This window comes from Pleurodeles waltl, chromosome 11, assembly GCF_031143425.1.
Source record: "Pleurodeles waltl isolate 20211129_DDA chromosome 11, aPleWal1.hap1.20221129, whole genome shotgun sequence".
NCBI lineage: Eukaryota > Metazoa > Chordata > Amphibia > Caudata > Salamandridae > Pleurodeles > Pleurodeles waltl.
Window position 1 is genome coordinate 275068755 of NC_090450.1, and position 17672 is coordinate 275086426.

Consider the following 17672-nt stretch of genomic DNA (forward strand, 5'->3'; position numbering starts at 1 on the left):
GTGACCAATCTGCCTTACTTAGGTACAGGTCACATTCTGAAGCAAATCCCTGAATGTGGCAGGACGGAAACTCTGGAATAACGTACCCACAGAAAACAGTCCTTGAATGACTTACACATCCTTCAAAAACTGTAAAACAATTGCTACTCTCCAAACAATATTTATCCATTAATGCTACTTCAGAAAGCGAATCACTCACACTGGCCCTCCTGCATCCTTTCTAGTGTTGTCACGCCCATGATACCTCAACCAAATGATCCTATTAACAGTGGCGGCCCGTCCTTTAGGGCGGAGGGGCCACGCCTCCCCACCTTTTGCCCCCCATGAAGAGTGTCTGTCAGGCTGAACAAAGGTCAGCCTGACAGACACTCTTCATGTTCAGGTCAGGCAGCCAGGAGCAGACATGCGCGATTTGCGCAGACTTCTGGCTGCTTGAGCTGAACTTTGCTGGGCTGAGGAGATCACAGCTCCTATGGGCGTGACCTCCTCGGCCCAGCAAAGGTGCCTCGAGGCCCTCCCCTGGGTGACAAGGAAGGCGTCACCAATTGACACTCTCCCTGGGCGCTTCAGTTTAAGCCCTGAAGTGCTCAGGGCGAGTGTCAATCAGTGACACTTTGTCACAGAGTGGGGTGGGGTCAGTAGTCTCACTGACCCCATCCCACTCTGTGACAAGGCAGGGACTGCTGCCTTCCCTCATTGGCTGCCCTAATGTCAGCCAATGAGGGAAGGCAGCAGTCCCAACCCTCCTGGGACCTGGAGGCCGAAGGTAAGTGGGTGTGTGTGTGTGTAAGTGTGTTGTTAATGGATGTGCGTGCATGTGTGTGTGAAAGAATGAGTGTGTGTGATGTTTTAAAATGAATGTTTGGTGCGTGTGTGCATGTTTGAATGGTATGAGTGTTGTTAAAGGATGTGCTTGCGTGCGTGTGTGTCTGTGTGTGAAGGAATGAGTGTGTGTGTGTGCCCTGCTGCCTTCCCTCATTGGCTGAAAGCCAATGAGGGAAGGCAGCAGTCCCAACCCTCCTGGGACCTGGAGGCCGAAGGTAAGTGTGTGTGTGTATGTGTGTGCTGTTTCAAATTGAATGTTTGGTGCGTGCGTGCATGTTTGAATGGTATGAATGTTGTTAATGCATGTGCGTGCGTGTGTGAAAGAATGAGTGTGTGTGATGTTTTAAAATGAATGTTTGGTGCGTGCGTTCATGTTTGAATGGTATGAGTGATGTTAATGGATGTGCTTGCGTGCGTGCGTGTCTGTGTGTGAAGGAATGAGTGTGTGTGTGTGCACCACCCGCCCCCCTCCCTCCTAATGCTGCCGGCCGCCACTGCCTATTAACGCTCCAACTTCCTACAAAACAATAGCGCCCATCTGCCTATCAGTATCTCACAATCACCTCTCCACTGTTTCAGTATGTCCAGATGCCTCTCCTACTCGTTTTCTACACCCCCAGTTTACCTCCTATTTGTGCTCTCCCCGTCTTTAAACCGATTGCAGCAATACTTGTATACTACTCTTAGCATTTTACTTGCACCATATGTCTCTCTGTCCATGCGCTTACCTCTTATAAACAGATTGATCCAATAAGATTTGTATTATTTACTATTGTGAAGGTTTAAGTTGCTACCTGGAGAAACTGATTTCTCTGTCACGTTTGTTTGCTTTACCTGGAAGCTGGACTCCTGGCTTTTGCTGTACATCGAAAATGGTAATAAATAAACACCAGGTAGATGTTTTTAAAGCAAACTTTATGCAGGGAACTTCCATGGTTGCATTTTTTATTTTAAAATCCATTTAGCCCTCGCTGTGAAGTCTTCATTTCATCACGAACTTCTTCAGGTGTTCGTGGTGGAATTTTCGATGATCCGATGTCTTTTGGAGCACTGGTCTTAGAAGATGAAAACACATGATTTCTGGTTTCAGTCAGCATTGCTTACATACACTTGCCCCTGTTAAAAAACCCACTTTCGTATTTCAAATGCTTATTATACGAAAAACATAACTTACATAGTACAAGTGAACTGTGAATACAGATACGTATACATTGGCAACCAATTGAACTATGTTAGTGAGGCAAAAACAGAAATGACTGATTGCATTAATAAGCAATGCAGCCACCTAGTGGCACAGATTAGATAAAGGCATTAGAACTAATACATATCATACTTGATCTGGAAGTGTTGTTTATGGAGGAATTGCTCACTGAAACACTATGGGGGGGATTTACAAACATTTTGCGCCTGGTTATTGTCACAAAAGTGTTTTTGTTTCCTCATTTACTTTCCAGTGCAAAATTTGTTCTGCGCTGCAAATTCCCTAAATGCAACGCAAAGCAGGGCAAATCACTGCTTTGCTTTACTTTTTGCCGAGGGGGCGTTACCTGGGCGTTCCCATGCAACCACCCATGCCTTCTGATGCAAAACCATATCTACGAACAATAGTAGACAGGGTTTTGCACCAAAAGTTAACACCATTTGAAACCAGTTGTTAAAATGAGAAATATTTTGATTTCTCTGTTCTTTGCTGCACTGTGCAGCACACATACAAGGTAAGAAATGTTTTAAAGTATGTCTAAGCATAGTATTTTGCACTGGAAGGATACCATTCCAGTACAAAACATATGCTACTCATGCACACACCCTTGCACTATGGTGCAAAGGTGTGTGCCTGGCGCACGGCAGCTGAAATGAGTGCCGGCACTAGGGAGAGGGGGAGGGGAGTGCCATATCTTTGTAGATACGGCAGTCTCCTGCTCCCTCCCTGTTATGCAATGCAGTGCAGCCTTTGTGGCTGCTGTGCAGTGTTGCCTGGCAGTTTTGTAAATCTGGGCCTATGAAGTCTAGTTAGTGGGAACACAGCATGTTTGAATGGTTCCTAAGTACTTCTGGAGTTAGGCCTCTGTATTAGGAATCACTTTGGCTGGAAAATCTTCATCACTTTTGCAGGTGCAGTAAACTTCAGTTTGCCAAACACGATAGGTGTTAGTGACAAAGTATCAAATAGTCTTCTTGAGACAAAAAATATCAAGCTGCCTGACGGTACTCTGCTGCATGAAGGCGTGCCATGGGTGGGACGTGGGTGTGCCCACGAGTGGCGGCTGGTAATTTTAGGAGGGAGGGGGCGGGCGGGACACTCAGGCACAGATGCACACAAACTCATTCATTCACACATGCATGCACACACAACACTCATTATCAAGTATTAAAACATGCAGGCATGCACTTAACATTGATTTAAAAAAGAAAATCACGCCCACACTCACCTTCAACTCTGCCTCAAAGGACCCAGGATGGTTGGGACTGTTGCCTACCCTCACTGGTTAACCTAAGATCAGCCAATGAGGGAAGGCAGCAGTCCCAACTCGTCACATAGTGGGATGGCGTCAGTGAGACTGCTGACCCCACCCCATTCTGTGATGAGTTGTCAATGACTGACATTTCGCCCTGGGCACTTCAGGGCTTAAAACTGAAGAATCCAGGTCCTAAGCAATCAGTGATGTTCCCCCTCGTCATGAGGGGGAGGGCCTCGAGGCATCTTTGCTAGGCTGAAGAAGTGACGCTCACAAGGCTGTGACTTCTTCAGCCCAGCAAAGTTCAGCTCAGGCAGCCAGGAGTCTGTGCATTGCGCATGTCTAGCTCCTGGCTGCCTGGCCTGACAATGAAGAGTGTCTATCAGGCTGACCTTTGCTCAGCCTGACAGACACTCTTCTTGAGGGGCAAAAGGTGGGGGAGGGGGGCTGGCCACTCAGCTCTAAAGGACGGACTGCGCCTGGTGCCCATGCATCCACCCATGGATTCTGACACACTTCCCAATTTACCAACATTGGTAGATGTGGGAATGCTTCAGAATTGTACGTCTCCCACCCAGAGGCGCAACAAGGAGAAATATATTTATTTCTCCTTGTTGTTTCCTCTTTCGAAGTTGCCACATTCTGCAGCATACTTAAAAAGTGGAAAATGCCTCTGACGTTTGCTTTTGTGCAGGAAGGTACCCCTTCCTGCACAAAAACAATCCTGCCTGCAGGGCACGGATCCGTGCACCATGGTGCAAGGGGGCCTGTGTTGATGCTAGGCAGCAGTTTGTGCGCCAGCTCAGGCAGAGAGCAGGAATGGTCCGTATAGTGTTAAATACAGTGCATTCCTGCCCTCTCCCATTTAATGCAGCGCAGCAAAATGGCTGCTCTGTTACATGAAATATTGCTAAATATGTGTCATAGTTTAATGATCTCAAGCGGCAACACTATCTCAAATATTTCTTTCTCCTAGCAGACCCATGCAATATTCGCATTATTCAAGAAACAATATAGGATTTCGTAAAGTGGCAAACACACAGAGGACCATTTGCCACCCCAGTCATGGACCCTGTGAAGACCACCTGGCACCAGGAGCAAACTCTCTCAGTTAGAAAGTTGGTCCATACATTGTCTTTCAAATGTTCTGTCACTTCCCCGATGGCTGACTGATCCCCTTTCACACCGGTCACACCCACTTTAACAATCAACTTATCAGATTCCTCTCCTCGCTGACTGTAAGGTCCTTTGAGTTTTGCAGCCTTTTCGCTAGGTTCATGCTACAGAAATAACAAACGCACACGGGAAATGAACAGGCGCTCTATTAATAACATGGAGATATTCGTTCATTGTGAAAAAAAGATAGATGATCTCCGAATAGTTTCGATTTAAGTTGCAGGCATTTTAAAGGAAATTCATCAATCAGTCGGTACTATTCTGTCCAATCGCTATATTCTGGCAAAGTCTTTAGGCAAAATTGAAATACTTTGCATATGAACCCAGAAATTGGCCTACGCATTCAGGGAGCACTGAAAAGCTCCATATCCACTAAGATGAGGCAGCGCTCTTCAGCTCTCTCACAGCGCTGGCACACTTTAGGCTGCCTAGCCCACACTCACGCACTCTTGCACCATGATGCAAAGGTGCCGAAGTTATGGGCAGGATTGCATTTAAATAAAATTATTGAGCAGTGCAAGATATTCACATATAAACATCTCAGTAAACACATTTAATCAAGAATGTTTTTACAGCTTGTAGTCGAAAGATCAACACCCTTCCATTAAATAACCGTTAATAAAAAACATCTCAATTCAAATCACATTAACCATGAGAACAATATCCATAATGATAATTAAAATGCTGTTTCACAACTCAAACATTTTTACATTAGAACCAATGATTGCAAATTATATTTTTCTCAGTTATAAAGTGCAATTTGTTAGAAAATGATGCATACATACAGTATATCACGCTCAACTTAAGCCGGCCTCATATAAATTAGATACATTGAGGCTAATAAGCTTTCAAATGCCCTGAAATCTAGAAGAAGCTACTAATATCTAATTAGCCCTTGGTTAAAGTGCTGTTGCATAGTAAACATAATAACATATCCTTGCATCTCAATAAAGATTCTATTTTTAAAAAAACAGAAGAATCCCAAAATTGAGATACCTGGGTAAACTAGTTAACAAAGTGCTTTGTGCTAGGAACATTCGAAAGCCCTCCAAATTGCAATACTTATTTTAAGACTCTAATTTAGACACGCATGTGAATATTCAAATGATCTCATTTGAGTCACCTTCAAACACCCATGTTCCGGAGTAGGTACATTTTTTGATTTCCAATGCTGTAATATCAAAGACCGGGCAACAGCAATGGCAATACAAATAAAATATTGGACATATTTGCATGATATATTTAAATTACATGAATACTCAAACAATACTAATGTTGCCTCTTGTCTTGGAACTGAGATTCCAATAACTTTACTTAAGTCTTGAAACATTTCAACCCAGAATCATAAAGTGCTGAGCATATGAAGCCAGCCCCCCCAGGAACATTTATTTATTTGACATCTAGAAAACTGCTCTCAAATTGCTGTAGACATCCTGTGGAGGGCTTTAGGGTGGTAATAAGCCAGCCATTGTGCCAGCATTCTTTTAAAATAGCCGCCTTATGGGATTATATCCCCGATCCGAGATAATCAGCCTTTCGCCTAGTTGGCATACGTATAAATTTCATCTAAAATTCAGGAATCAATGCTGAAGACGAATCTGACGCAAAACCCTATACCAATTTCCAACCCAAACCAGTTTGTTCTTAACCAATAGCATCCTCACTGTATACGTCCCATTAGTCATTTCTGTATAATTAGCTGCCAAAAACTGGATTCCTGGAGACAGCTGAAAGGAAGTGGCAGAATTTATTTCCCTGACTGTAATGCAATTTCCACACAGGTTCTCCTCCTTTGGCTAATAATAAAATCACCTATTAAGCAAAATTCTTGGTGTTCCCCATTGCCGAACAAGGCTTGTATATGGACAGGCCCATATATTTTAAATTCTTCAGGGACAAAAAAGCATGCAGGGGGAACACTCCATACCCTGAAGAATTATTTAATATGAGACTCCTTTGAATGTAAAACTTTATATATATTCTTTTTTGGAAGCTTAGCAATTAAAAAAAAAAAGTCAGCAAACTAATTTTGGATTCTTTTAAGATTTGAATCAGCCAAACAATTATCAGAAGATTCTGTTTCATGCATGGTTCTTACGAGAGAGTCTAAAAGAGATGCCTGATACTAAACCTGTAGATGGGGTAGGTCCAGTCCTCCCTGATCCTTACCTAATTGTAAAACTGGAAGTTGGACTCATAAGATGTTTGTTATTCCATATACATTTTCTGAAAAGCGAATCCACCTCTTTAAAACAACAGCAGTTGATTTTTATTGGGACACTGGCAAACGGAAATATGAACAATCGTAAAATTTACATTTTAGTTAAGGAGATACATCCAATGATGGTTAATTGAATCAAGGTCCATGTATTCAACAACTCTTATTTTCTTTAAATAGTTGTATGTAATTAAGATGAAACAAATCCGCAAAGTTGGATGCTATAGCAATCCCAGGATAATTAATTGGATACTGGTGAATTAAGTGTTGTTGAAGACATTGGGACACAGTTCCTGTCTCTGCATTAAATAACAAAGGCTTTGTTTTTGAATTATTAATCTTATAACCCACCAAGGTGAATTCTTGAACTTTGTCCAGCACTCCTTGAATATTTGCTTTCCTCCCAGTTAACTAAATCAAAAACCTTCTCGGCATCGATCATCAATATAGCTGCTAACAGTTCATAATTAGAAAAAAAATAAATGCCTGAATTAAATCATTTGTGTTGCCAGCCATCATTCTTGATGATAAAAAGCCATTCTGATCTTTATAGATAATATTTGCACAATTGGTGTTATATGTGCAGCCAAAACCTTCATCAACCATTTATAATCAACATTTAACTGGTTTATTGGTCGATAAGATATGACATTAGAGATTTGCTTGTCTTTCTTAAAAAAAAAATCACTACACCTAATTCCTAAAAACAGTGGGGGGTGTCAATTCCTGTCATAATTTGGTTAAACAAGTCATTTAAAAATGGAAGTAGATCAGCAGCAAATTCTTTATACATCTCGATCAGGATGCCATCATTCTCCGATGCTTTTGCATTAGACATATCTTTTAGAGACGTCTCTACCTCTATTTTTGCCACCAGACAGTTTTTTGAATCTCTGTCAAACTAGTTAGATCAAATGAACTAAAACGTCGCTCAAGCTTAGCTGGAGAAACAGTTCTCATAAATATCTTTATAATGATATAAGAAAATGTCAGCAATTTTACTGCTTTTAGATGTCTGAGCTTTAGTAACTTGGGTAAAAAGTTCGCTTTTAGATGTGTGAGCTATAGAAACTGGGTTAAAAATCTTGCAAATTACATTATTGTTCTTCTTAATCTTGGAGGACCAAGCAAGAAGTTTACCGATGTGTTGCCTGCCCTCAAATGTTTTTTGCTAAAGCTGTCTTTATTCACAAAGTTCTTCAATCAGAAAGAAATCCCTAAGATTTTGTGCTGCTGCAGCTAAGTAGCACAGCAAATTCAAACTTCTCATGCATACATGAAAAGCCCTACACAACACAGGACCAGAATACCTGAACAGCCAGATTCACTTTTGCCTGCCCATCAAACACCTACTGCCTACCTCACTCTCACTTGCATACATTCCCGCATCCACAAAAGCAAACCTGGAGGTTGCACATTCTCCTACGTTGCCCCCAAGACATGGAACACCCTCCCTCAACACATTAGAGCCTCCTCCTCTCTTCCGGAGTGCACAAGAAGCTGGAGACCTGGCTCTTCGTATAAGCACCTTGGGGACCAAACACCTACACACCTGCCCAAGTACCTTGATAACCTGTCAGGTGATGGGTCCACTTTACAAAATCAGTATGACTTAACAACTCATCCTTTTTTTCCCTTCTAATTTGATCATTTGACTTAAGATCTGAAGCCCCAATGGCTGCTTTAGCCATTACCAGAGCCATCTTCCACTCTGCTATTCTTAAGGAGCTTGCTTTATTTAATTTAGACTTATAGGCAATCACCTGCCCCCTAACCACAACTTTAAAAGCCTCCTAAACTACAGAATTGGGGCTGGTTTCCAATGTAATTGACAAAGTCTTTAATAAAGCCTGTAGTTTATTCTAACCTGGTCTGATTAGCTAATAATATTTTGTCAAGTTGCCACCTGCACCTATTCTTGAGCTGAACATCTAATTTAACTTCCACCAAGACAATGGAGTGATCCGAAAAGGGATCCACCCAAATAGGTGTTGAGCCTTTGCTAATCGATTGCGAAACAAAGAAAATTTATTTGTGGTACAGAAAACAATAAACAGTAAAAAAAAAGCAGGATGTTCTAAACTCTGGGAATCCACTAAAACATAGTTCTGCTATGGCTTGTGAATAAATCTGCAGTTTTGGGCTAAAGCTGTCTTTGTGTTCTGTTCCAAGTGTCTAGTTTTAACATTTGTATAATGGTAAAGTCCTCCCAAAAAATTAAAGGTCCTTTAGAGTCTATAGAGAGCCATAAAGTTGTTTAAGGGCCTCTATCCACTCCTCCATTGGACCATAATAATTGATAAAATTCAAACTGGACCCCTCTACAGAGACCCTAAGCCATATACATCTACCCTGATGATCTCTCTTGAGATCTAGAATATGTCAATTGAGATTAGATGGTGATTAATTGCCACCCCCTTACCACATCCATTGATAATGATTAAAAAGTCTGAATAAATCTTCCACAAATCAAAATTTTAGGATTATTATATTTATAATCCATCTCCTGAAAAAAAAATCCCCTCAGCTCTCAGCCAATTCACCAGTAAGCCATATTTGCACCCATTCAGTAGACCATTGGCATAGTATGTGATCATTTTAATTACGTGCATCATTCTTACAGATCATTTATAGCAGGTTTTGTAACTTTAAAGTGGCTGTTGAACCCAACCCCCTTACCACCTCGAGGGCTAGAAATAGAAAAGGCCACTACTGCTACTTGCTTACTACCTTTACTTTGGGTGCCTTGTGTACTAGCTAACATACTACACTGCTAATTATATGCTTCTGCTGAACCCCTGTGAACCCTTCCTCCAGCTCCAAGTGCCCCCCTCCCACTCAAACCCCTATTGGGGGGGGGGGCAATTGCCCACCTTACCCCCTACAAAAACCCATTCTTTACCTTGAGCCATGGCATTGCATCTAGAGTCACTCCTCTCTCTGCCAAATGGGGTACCAGCCCTCCCTCTCACTCCCCAACCCAATGTGGAAGTAGCCATCACAACATAAGAAGCGGTAGAAAACAAAGGTCCATACTCCAACCCCAGATGAACAGCAACACTCATATTAACCCAAAAAAACAAGATCTTCACCAACTGAATCAAATGGCGTACTATAAGTCTACATCCCTCACACACATCCCTTCCGCCCAGTTTTTAGGATTTTTGATAGCAACACCTGATCCTCTCTTACAGATGACAGGAGATAAAACGTCCCCTTAACAAGTACTTTAAGCTTTGACTATTGGGCTAAGGAAGCCTGCCTGCTGATTTAAAGAGTCCTACAAAGCCTTGAAATTCCTTTTGATGTCTTTCTGTTGAAATTGACATATCAGAAAAAATACAAAGCTGCTGATTCTCTGCAATTGGAAATTACTTTCTCGTGATCACTTTCGAGAGGGTCTGCTCCTTAATTCTGAAGTCACTGTAATTTACCAGAGTAATTTTTGGGTATTTTAAATTAGGAGCACGCTGTTCAGGAATCCTATGTGCCCTCATGATTGAGAAATCACCCAAAACTTCTGACAGGATATGTGACTTAACCAAGGCTTCAGTGAACTGAGCCTGACTTTTTAATATCCCTTAATTTTCGCTGCCATTTGGAATGCTCACAAATTATAAATTAAAGTGCCTGGCATGGTTTTCCAAATCCTCCACTTTACCCAATAGAAAGCCAACAATCTGCTGCATACCCAGCGTGTCTTTATTCAGACAAACTTATCCTCCAAATCAGATATTCGTTGTTCATCCTCCTGGAGTCTGATTACCATCTGAGCTGCAGATCCTTCAATTTTGACCAATTTCTGGTGTATTGCCTCAACTTCCTGTGACTACCCTGGTTCAAATCCCTACACTTGGTCAAAGTAGGCTCCAACAAATGCATTAATGATCTAGATTGCCCACCTAGGTGGCCTTGTTCTATGACTTGATCAGATCCTCCTAGGTGTGAGGCATCTCCATGTCTTAACATTGTCAGTGATGTACCAGATCTTTCTAAGGGAGAGCCCAAACCATCCAAAGGTTTAACTGGGCCCTGTACAGGTTCAGTTCTTAGGTCTACACAAGTGGCCATGTTGTCTAATGTGGCAATTATAGCTGGATTAATTGAATTAGTTTCTCCCAGGTTGCCCCTCGCTGCCTGGCTATCCACTTGTACCTCTGGTTTGTCAAGTCTGTTTTTGCCATCTTGGTCAAGAATGGATAGTCCTCAAGGCCAATTTCACAGTTCTGATCCAGTAATAGCTAGTTTGAGTGGGTTGATAAGTCATATACTGGGTCACCCCCAACATCAGAATCATTATTTTGTTGCTCAAAAGCTGTCAGCCCAGAGTCCGAGACTTGCAACGTGAAAAAGTTGAACAAAAAAATATCGGACTCACAGAACTTGGTGACCTGAGAGAATCTGCAATTTCACAGAGCAGCAGAAACAGCCATGAGTGGCAAAACTCAGAGAAGACACCATTTGAGTCCAAGCTCCACCGAGCTACAGTCCACAAAATCATGGCACACCCCTAATACTTTATTTCCTTGACTAAAGCAGAGAGGAACGTCATCTGTGGCCGAAGAGGCATCCACCAACTATCTCCTGGAATGTCCATACAAGAGCTCTAAGAACTGCCAGTCAGGAGCTCCAGTGCATCTCCATGAGAGCAGCTTAGCAGCCGACAGCCACAATTTGTGGCTCACGGCTTCCGGAAAAGGAGAGGAGAGAGAGCATTGAAGGAGTGCATGTGGCCTCCGCCTGGCCCCCTGCGCCCTCATTGGTACCTCCCAGGCAGGATTGTTTTTGTGCCGGTTTTGAGCATGTTCTTCCTCTTGACAGGAGGATGAAGCTGCATTAACACAGAACTAGTAATGCCCAAGGACGTTCCCTTTTTTTAAATTTAAATATAGTCTCATATTGCAGTATGCAATTTGTGGCGCGCGATATTCAGGCACCATTTCAAGCCCCCTTGATACCCATTTGTTACTCCTCTCAAGCACTGTGACTTATAAGTGGTCTGCCATGGTCCTCACCTCCTGGCAGTCCTACCCCATCCTACAGTCTGCTGATAGCTAGAACCTATTTTTTAAGATTTCTAACACTAAAAGTGGATCTTAAGTTCCAGAATGTAAGAAGCAAATGGCCGTGAAGACATAACAGGATGTGTATCTGTAAAACACATTTTTATCTTGAACGGTATCTTGGTGCTAAAAAACGGATGTTTATTGTTTTGGAAATTAATGATGATCAGTTTATCTACCTTGGATAAAAGACAGACTGAGTGGACCTGCTGCTGAACTCAAACCTCTGGTCGTAAGGTCAAACTAATGACGCAAATCCCATATCCCTGGAGTGGATGTGTTAGTCCACTGAGCTATCAGACATGAGTAAGCTGTTCAAAGAGTCCACCTCAGATCCAGGCCCACATATTGGAAATACCTCTGAAGAATGATCAAGGAGACACCTTATCCAGCGCAGTCACTGAGTTATGGTTACTGTAACTTTTACACCTTAAAACTCAATGGTGGCCATCTCCCCTCCCAAAACACCTTCCCAAATGCTATCCTACGGCCATGACAATTCAGCTGAACTGAACAGACCAGTTGACAAGTGCTAAAGACATCTTTAAGTTACGTAAAAATGGCACCCATAAGCCTTCATCCGAGATTATCTTGATGAAGTGTAAAGGGGCCATAAAGCAATCCACTGCCACCCAAGCAGTGTCAGATAGTGGCATTCAAAAACTGTTGGCACCCAACTGGTAAAGAATAAAGTAAAGGGACCTATCATAAATAACCAAGGGAGAACTCATTGGCTGGAGGCACGGTAGCTATTAAAGCAGCAATGAATAATTACATAGTATCATCAGCCTGCAGCAAAGGCATGCCCAATAAACCTAATAAAGGCTCTAAACCCTGACACAAGGGCCAAGATGTCACCTGTCAACAATTCCAAATAGTAACCAGTTGAAGGATTGGCACTCGGTTGCCCTTTTTGTCTTGAACATACGCAAAACGATCTGCTGGAGCTGCTAGTGAATATCTGGCAAGGTGTTCCTAAGCATGCAGACATTCATGCTCACAAGAACTTTCAATGAGCTGCAGCAGTTCATTGTGATGACAGATATGCGCTGACAGTCCAATGGCACAGTCCAATGGCACTAAAATAAAGACATGAAAAAGAAAGGCAATTGTGGGCTCTACAATAGCAATTACAGAAAAGAAACAGTTTTAGCTAGACAGTGCAGGAACTGAAAAGGTAAACAGCTTGATATTTTAGGGAAAACTGACTGAAAGGAGGAGAAAGGGACTCTGTGGTGCTTTCTACAAAGTCTATTATTCCTGTGCCATGAGGCGAAGGAGGCGTGCCCTATCTGCAGCGGGATTTAGCTTGTTCCCCAGTCCTTTAACGCTGGAGGAGAAAGTAATTCTGTGAGGTTTGGAGACTACAGAGCCCATAATCCCTGTGGAAGAAAATGGTGGAGGAGGTAGGGTCCTATTTGCAGTGTGATTTAGTGCGTTCCTGAGTCCCACTGTGCAAGAGGTTTGCCACGACGCAAAGTGGGGCCCGCTAGCGAGCCCTTCGGCCCCTGTCCATCGCCGGACAAGGCTGGGCTGGGCCCAGCACGCTGGAAAATAGGTAAGTACAAATTGCGTGGGTGTCGTTCTACTTATGTAAGGCATACAATAAGGGATTTCTTAAATGGACTGTAGGGGTAATGCCAAAAGAAACTGAATTCCAGGAAGACTACATTCTCTTTCATGCGAAGGCCCTGTTTTACCTTTAGGCTTGCCCCATACCGCTATTATACCCTGGCACAACTTTGGTTGAGGATGTCGTTCATTGCAATCCTAGTAACTCAGGTGGTGATTCTGCAGTGTTCAATCAAAGCCAGTGACCAAATTGTGAACCAGTCCCAAGGTGCGCAACTTTTAGCCCACAAGCTCTCCTCATATAACATTAACATTGAAGACATTTTGATTCTAGAATTGAAAATTCACGCAGGATGCTTCTCAAGTCTTATTGCAGAGTTCATTGTGAAATAACTATTGTGCCAAAAACCCAATGCATTTCGCGAAAAAAACCTTCACCAGGCATAACTGTAATATGAGAAAGGCAAAATGGACGCGTGAGGATAAGTTTAGGCGTCTTGAGATTACCCTGGGAACGAGGGGGGATGCGGGCTCCAGATTTCCAAGCCTATCATTGGGTTTCCCACACTCAACATGTAGTGCCCTGGTTCCGGGAGGATGACACTGACCCAGTGGGTGATATGTTGAAACGTCTAGCCCTTCCAAGGCAGCTGCTGGCACTGCCGCTGGCAGAACAGGAGGGAGAATCCCATTAGCTGTGAGTGAGCTACATGGCGCTGGCCGGCTGAACAGCTCTACAGCTTCTGTACTCAGTGGGGAGTAGAGGGCGGTGGCTTTCTGGCCTATGCTGCTATGGCAGCTGCTATCCGCAAAGCTTCGGAAGGGTTCCCTCAAGAGCCGGAGACACACATAATAAACCGAACACTCCAGGACCTAGGGAACAGTAGTAAACTTATTACACAACTTTACAGTATAGATTGCTTCTTCCTAGCATGGATACTCGATTGAAAAGGTTAAGGACCCAATGGGAGGCTGACCTGCGGACAGAGTTGGGGAGAGAGAGTAGCTGACTGTGAGGGGCAACTGCTGGAAAGTAACAAGAAATGCTCGCCTGAGGTTGATACACCACAGATGCGCACACAGGGACTATGCTACACCACAGTAGTTGCACAGGCTTGACCCTACCAAACCGGAGCAGTGCCCTAGATGCAAGACAGCACAGGGAACATACTTATGAGAGAGCGTAATCTAAACATTACCTATTTTAGATGTGAAATGCTTATACTTAACAATGCGGCATTAATAATATTATTCATTGAAACGTATTTTAAACGTGGAGAATTATCATATGCATATACTAATATCAACTATAAGAAATGATTACTTGTATTGTGATTAATTGAATATGTTAACACGTACGAAGATTGCATTTATTAGAATTCATAAGTCTTAAGTTAGCGTAAGTCGAAGAATTAGCTGTGTAGCTCTCATATTAAAGCATATTTTTTCTGTTTCTCCAGTGTACTGACTTGCAAAAGGCCATGACCCAGCATGTGTTCTCTCCTTTGTTTTATGTATCAAACTTAGGTTTCTTCCCATCCGCATGCTAGCTGCTTTAGTATAAGTTTTATACGCTTTGCAACAAATATGGAAACTTTCAAGGACATTCAACCCCGGAAAAGAGAACTTTTCAACCGAAGAACGTGCCAGAAAATGAAGTAACCCCGGATGTGCCACCTACGAAAAACTTCAATTATGAAGACCAATCAAAGTGTTATAAATTATCATAGGGTGACAAATGCATTACTTAATGTATAATTTGATAGGTTAAAGATAGTGGGGTGAAGCAACTGTCCAATAAAATTTTGGGGGAAGGTATCATGAAAAAGCGATAAAAACTCATGACACAGGAGACTCGAGAGATCTAGGTAGGGAATGATATTGATTGCATCCAGAAACTCTGTCACTCTGTCTGGTGACTTGAGACTTAATAAAACCATCCTCACCCTTTAGTTTGCCCCATTACACTTTTCCTCCTTAGGAGGGAAGTGCCCCCTGCCCTTAGACTAGATAGACTGACGACGATCCAACTGATGCCCTGAAGACGAAGTCTGATCCTGTATGCTGACTCATTCCGAGGAGGGTAATTATGACAGTTGCTCTTGTAATTTGTCTACAGTATTTGCTTTTCCTTTCTAGGTACCAACTGCTGTATTTTTGACTAGAGACCTTAGTTAGATGTTTTCCAAATCGATGTTCTAAATTATTTTGCATGAAGTCCAACATGCCAATGCTAATTAGTGGATAGGCAAGGGTTTACTCTGACTGACGCAATGAACGTGACTGACATTGTGCTATGCTGAACTGAGACGTGTGTGCTGTTCTACTTACTTGATTTGTGTACATATCATATATTAGTGGATTAATGTTTGTCATCTTTGCATTGTCAAAATCTTATCACAGTTGCCATATCGCGACTATGCTCTTTTGCTTTTTGGTTTTGAGATTAATACATTTGCTATTAGATTGTAATCAATAGGGAATAAAATTCACAAAAATTCAATAAAGGTGTGGTTATTCATGACTAAAAGGTCATGGTTGCGCCGACAGTTTTAACCAATGTCTAAACTGAAATATATTGTGGTGATATATGTTGATGATATTATTGATATATTGCTTGACATATTGATCAGTTACCTCGTCTTACGGTGTTTCACCACTGGGTCAAAAGATTCATCGGCCTAAAACGAGTCCTAATGTGTATAAATTGACATAGAAGGACGTGTTAACACTTACATATATGGTGGACATGCCCAGGGAAGAGCAACGTTTGGAAGGAGGTGGTTGACAAACTGAGGCATCTGACAGAATGCAATGCTTAATGGGGTTGGTACTGCCACCCAAGTGTGCCAAATGCATGGTGAAAGTAATAAAGCTGGGACTGGTGGTGGACAAGAAATGTGTCGCTCTGAACTGGATGACAAACAAGGTACCCACCAAAAACCACTAGATGTGGGAATTTGCTAAATGGACATGGGCCGAGTGTGGGGTTCGTCTTAAACTAATATACAACGGGATGAACCAAGGAGGTCTAGCTGAATGGGGATATGGTGGAGGTGCACTTACAGGAGAATTAGAGGAAAATGCAGGGACAAGAACACAAAACCTGACGGTCAATTGCTGTGTTGAACAGGAAACAGGAATGAAGGGTTTCATAATGCCTGTGTATTGTGCCGAGAAAATGGATGTAATGTAATTATGTATTACCAGAGCTACAGTTTGCTGCTACTTGGGGTGGGAGGGAGGTATTTGACTTATATAGTTGTGTATTTACTTGTATTTTGAAATCAATAAAATAAATATGAAAAAAACTGCTTCTGTAACTTGCTAAAAGTCAGATGCCAAAATGACTACACAGTACTTCATTTACCTACTACAACTGATTTTAGCGTGATTGTATGGCCTCGCTGAAGCATCCTTCATCAAACTGATCAGGTGTGCTGAGCGCCTTCTAAAGTGATCTGCGTGACTGGTAAGTGCAGCGTAACCCGGAACGAACCCATTAGCTTGCTAAAAATAAACAAAATACTATGCTCGAAACTCCTATTTAATTAAAATGAAGCACCAGAGTGTTGGTGATAAAACAGTTGTCTATAGTGATCGCCTAGAAGGGAACCAAGGCTGTAAAGTATCCAAAATCACTATGACGCAACATACACCTGTGCAGTCTCAATTCCCAAAAAAAAATGCGTTATAAATGGAAGACATGTCGGCCCATATTTATACTTTTTGACGCAAAACTGCGCCAACGCAGTTTTGCGTCAAAAAAATTAGCGCCGGCTAACGCCATTCTGAAGCGCCATGCGGGTGCCGTATTTATTGAATGACGTTAGCCGGCGTTAGCCGCCGGTGCTGTCTGGTGTGCGTTAAAAAAACGACGTACACCAGGCAGCGCCGGCGTAGGGGGAAAATGGCGTATGGGCGTCCACAAATGGTGCAAGTCAGGCTGAGGCAAAAAAATCGTCTCAACCCGATTTGCGCCATTTTTTTTCACTCCCAACCCCCATTGAAATTACTCCTGTCTTAGCAAAGACAGAAGTCATGCCCCCTTGCCCAATGGCCATGCCCCGGGGACTTCTGTCCCCTGGGCATGGTCATTGGGCATAGTGGCATGTAGGGGGGCACAAATCAGGCCCCCCTATGCCCAAATTTTTTTTTTTTAAAAACACTTACCTGAACTTACCTTAATGTCCCTGGGGTGGGTCCCTCCATCCTTGGGTGTCCTCCTGGGGTGGGCAAGGGTGGCAGGGGGTGTCCCTGGGGGCAGGGGAGGGCACCTCTGGGCTCATTCTGAGCCCACAGGTCCCTTAACGCCTGCCCTGACCTAGGCGTTAAAATCCGGCGCTAATGCGGGTTTTTTAG